Genomic DNA, 5,240 nt, shown 5'->3' on the forward strand with positions numbered 1-5,240 from the left:
CGACTCTGGTGGTCTTGTGGAGGGGCCTCGCGACCTCGGGCATTTCAGGTGCTCTCTATTTTTTGTTTTTGTTTTTTTTGCGGTGTGCGGGCCTCTCACTGTTGTGGCCTGTCCCGTTGCGGAGCACAGGCTCCGGACGCGCAGGCTCAGCGGCCATGGCTCACGGGCCCAGCCGCTCCGCGGCATGTGGGATCCTCCCAGACCGGGGCACGAACCCGTGTCCCCTGCATCGGCAGGGGGACTCTCAATCACTGCGCCACCAGGGAAGCCCTATGTGCTCTCTCTCTTTTTTTTTTTTTTCAAAATTCCAATGACATTTTAAATTTTTATTATTTATTTTTTAAACATCTTTATTGGGGTATAATTGCTTTACAATGGTGTGTTAGTTTCTGCTTTATAACGAAGTGAATCAGTTATACATATACATATGTTCCCATCTCTTCCCTCTTGCGTCTCCCTCCCTCCCACCCTCCCTATCCCACCCCACCAGGCGGTCACAAAGCACCGAGCTGATCTCCCTGTGCTATGCAGCTAGCTTCCCACTAGCTATCTACCTTACGTTTGGTAGTGTATATATGTCCATGCCTCTCTCTCGCTTTGTCACAGCTCCCCCTCCCCCCTCCCCATATCCTCAAGTCCGTTCTCTAGTAGGTCTGTGTCTTTATTCCTGTCTTACCCCTAGGTTCTTCATGACATTTTTTCCCCTTAAATTCCATATATATGTGTTAGCATACGGTATTTGTCTTTCTCTTTTTGACTTACTTCACTCTGTATGACAGACTCTAGGTCTATCCACCTCATTGTGCTCTCTATTTTTATTTGCTAAATCTGGCAACTCTACCCTATGGTCTGCTCTCCACCCAGCAGGCATTTGGTCAGCTCTCCTCACACTCAAAGCCCTGTCATAATTGCTCATTTCATACTGATGCAAAGCTAAAGCCTTTGACAGCCTGAAAGATTCGCCCCTGGAGCCCCAAATGCCTTCTTCCCACTCTCCACAGAACAGCCTGAGGGTCTTTCAAAAAACATGCATCAGTTAACTGTCTCTGGCTTTAAGTGTCCCAAAGAGAACTCTTTCTTCCTCCTCAACATCCACCAACGCCCTCCATTTCTGAGAAATGCACTCTGACCCACCCAGGCGGGAAGAGCCGTCAGCCATGTTATACTCTTTCCCGAACAAGCCACACTTAAGTCTAGCAGCAAGTCCTGTCAGGGTGACCTCCCAAAGTCACAAAACCTCTGTCCATGGCTCCACATCTCCATCCAGTGCTACCATGCTAATGGTCCAAGCTAACAGCCCTAATTACCAAGGCTAAGCAAGAGGACCCCGAAGTTGTGCTCCCCCACATTTTTACACAACCGGAGAGATCTCTTAGTCATAAACTAAATAATTGCATTCCTTTCCTTAAAACCCTCTAATGGCTCACACACACACACACACAAGTTCAAACTGATTTCTGGGGCTTGGCGGGCCCTTCAGTTTTGGCCACCGTCTTACCTCATCGGGCCTGTCTGAATCCGTCCACCACACAGCCATATTGAACGCTGAGCAGGTCTCCCCACGACCCACGTGTTCTTAACACTGTAGTTCCGGGAGGAACACTGATCCTCATGCTACGCAAGCGCCTTTCCCAGTTCAGAGCGGGGAACGTCTATGTAAGACTAATAATGTTTTTCGAATAGGTAGCATATACGCAGGGTACAAATATTTTAAAATATATTTAAAAACTAAGAAAAAGCCTCTGTGGCTTGTTCCAGCCACTCATTTCTCTTTCGCAGAAGGCATCACTGTTTACCAGTTTCTTGTCTATTTAATTTGCAAATATTACCTTCTTTATATCTTTTTCCCCTACCCAAATGGTACTGTACTGTTGGGGTGACCAACCTTTAGAGAGCCAATCGGGACACAGCTGTACTAGATGAAAAGACCCATAAGATGTAATAAATAGTTGTATACATGTGTTATTGCTGTAATATAAAAATATGAAAATAGATGTTCATTTAAAATTGTTTTTCTGTAGTATTTACTTTTCTGTTACATACATGCTATTTAAATAAAACAATAGGACTACTTAACAGTGGCAATTAGTAGTAATTAATAGGACTAATTAATTTTAACCATATTTTTCATATTTCTGTCCTGTCACAGCAATTTATTTCAACTCTTGGTTGTTTAAATTTTTTTAGGTCATATTATTGTATATTTTCAATATACATAAATGTAAGACTAAAAAAGAAGAATGTAAACACAATAAAACAAATTAAACAGCTATTATCTATTGCCTATATTTAATAAAAAAATTACAATGAAATGTTCCTTTTGGCACCAGAGTATAGTAGGATATTTTTACTCTTTGTTTCTTTTCTAATAATACTTCTCTGAACTTCCTGCAGACTGTAGGACATCCTTCTTTTATGTAGTGGTAAAACTGAATATAATCAAACATAATATTCATTTTGATATGCATCTCTGCTCTTATCAAGCCTACATTAGACTGATTCCTGGTGTCAGTCCAGTGTGATGACATCAAGCTAAATATCCTTTCAAAAAAAGTGTTTGAGTATGGAGTACTCCTAAATATTACTTACTAGAAATAGCAGGTTTTTAGACTTGTAGAAATTAGTTCTCAGTTCTCCAAAAAATGCCCATCCACTTAGTACTAGAGGCTTGTCTTGGTAAACCAGCTATTTGCCAGTCAATTAGGCCATTTGCATCTACACATTCATCATATAGTCTGTCAATGTCTAAAATATCCATCCTTTTTTAACATTCTGAAGCATGTTAGATGTCATCATAAATTAAATCTTTCTCAGGGAAAAAAGGTTTTCAAGCACAAAGGTAATTTGAACTCATGAAATTGAAGTTGGATTCCAAATAAGTTAAAATTTTAGTAAAGAAATGAGAGAGTCCTGTTTAACTCAGGTGCCTTTCTGGCAACATTCCTTTTTCTTTTTTCTTTTCTTCTTTTTTTTTTTTTTATGGAGACTTTAGGGTTTTCAATGTATAGTATGTCATCATGTCATCTGCAAATAGTGACAGTTTTACTTCTTCCCTTCTAATTTGGATGCATTTTATTTCTTTTTCTTGTCTGGTTACTGTGGTTAGGACTTCCATAACAATGTTAAATAGAAACGGCGAGAGGGGGCATCCTTGTCTTGTTCCTGATTTTAGAGGAAAGGCTTTCAATTTTTCACCATTTAGTATGATGTAAGCTGTATGTGTGTCATAAATGGCCTTTATTATGTTGAGATATGTTCCCTCTACACCAACTTTGTTGAGAGTTTTTTATCATGAATGGATGTTGAATTTTGTCAAATGCTTTTTCTGCATCTGTTTAGATGATTATGTGATTTTTATCCTTCATTTTGTTAATGTGGTGTATCACATTGATTGATTTGTGGATATTGCACCATCCTTGCGTCCCTGGAATAAATCCCATTTGATCATGGTGTATGATTATTTTAATATATTGTGGAATTTGTTTTGCTACTATTCTGTTCAGAATTTTTGCATCTATGTTCATCAGGGATATTGACCTGTAATTTTCTTTTTATGTAATGTCATTGTCTGGTTTTGGTATCAGAGTAATGGTAGCCTAGTAGAGTAAACTTGGAAGTGGTTCCTCCTCTTCAATTTCTGGAATCGTTTGAGAAGAATAGGTATTAACTCTTCTTTATATATTTGGTAGAATTCCCATGAAGCTGTCTGGTACTGGAGTTTTGCTTGTAGGGAGTTTTTTTGTTTTTTTTTTTTGTTTTTTTTTTTGCGGTATGCAGGCCTCTCACTGTTGTGGCCTCTCCCGTTGCGGAGCACAGGCTCCGGACGCGCAGGCTCAGCAGCCATGGCTCACGGGCCTAGCTGCTCTGTGGAATGTGGGATCTTCCCGGACCGGGGCACAAACCCGTGTCCCCTGCATCGGCAGGCGGACTCTCAACCACTGCACCACCAGGGAAGCCCCTAGTAGGGAGTTTTTGATTACTGATTCATTTTCAATACTAGTAATTAATCTGTTCAGATTATCCATTTCTTTACTCAGTCTCAGAAGATTGTATGTTTCTAGGTAGTTATCCATTTCTTTAGATTGTCCAATTTGTTGGCATAAAACTATTTATAGTATTTGCAAATGAGCCTGGCTAATAACTTATCAATTTTGTTTATCTTTTCAAAAAAACAGGCTCTTGGTTTCATTGATCTTTTCTACTTTTTGGTCTCTGTTTTATTCATCTCCTCTCTGATCTTTATAATTTCCTTCCTTCTGCTGACTGTGGGCTCTGTTCTTCTTTTTCTAATTACTTTAGATGGTAGGTTAGGTAGTTTATTTGAGATTTGTCTTATTTATTGAGGTAGGACTGCATTGATATAAACTTCCTCTTAGAACTGCTTTGCTGCATCCCATAGATTTTGGAAGGTTGTGTTTTTATTTCCATTGGTCTCAAGGTATTTTCTGATTTTCTCATTATTTCTTCAGTGACCAATTGTTTTTTTGGTAGCATGTAGTTTACTCTTTACATGTTTGTTTTTCCCACTTTTCCTCCTGTAATTGATTTGTAGTTTCATACCACTGTACTTGGAAAAGTTGCTTGATATAATTTCTGTCCTCTTAAATATGTTAAGAATTGTTTTATAGCCTAGCGTATGGTCTATCCTGCTGAACATTCCATGTGCACTTGAAAAGAACGTGTATTCTGCTGTTTTTGGATGGAATGTCCCGTAGATATCTATTAAGTTCAAATGGACTACTGTGTCATTTAAGGCCACTGTTTCCTTACTGATTTTCTTTCTGGATGGTCTGTCCATTGATGTAAATAGAATGTTAATGTCCTCTACTATTATTGAATTGTTGTCAATTTCTCCCTTTACGTCTGTTAAAATTTATATTTTAGCTTAATATTTAGGAGCTCCTATATTAGGTGTACATATATTTATGAATGTTGTATCTTCTTTCATTGATCCCTTTACATTATATAGTGGCCTTCTTTGTCTTCTATTACAGACTTTGTTTTATAGTCTACTTTGTCTAACTTGAGTATTGCTACCCCACCTTTCTTTTCATTCCCATTTGCACAGAATAGCTTTATCCATCCCCTTACATGCAGTCTGTGTGTACCTTTAGCTCTGAAGTGAGTCTCTTTTTTATTTTAACAACTTTATTGGAGTATAATTGCTCACAATCTTGTGTTGCTTTCTGCTGTATAACACAATGAATCAGCTATACATATACATATATGCCCATATCCCC

This window comes from Aethalodelphis obliquidens, unplaced genomic scaffold (assembly GCF_003676395.1).
Source record: "Aethalodelphis obliquidens isolate GAN/ISIS:26980383/991018 unplaced genomic scaffold, ASM367639v1 scaffold92, whole genome shotgun sequence".
Lineage (NCBI taxonomy): Eukaryota > Metazoa > Chordata > Mammalia > Artiodactyla > Delphinidae > Aethalodelphis > Aethalodelphis obliquidens.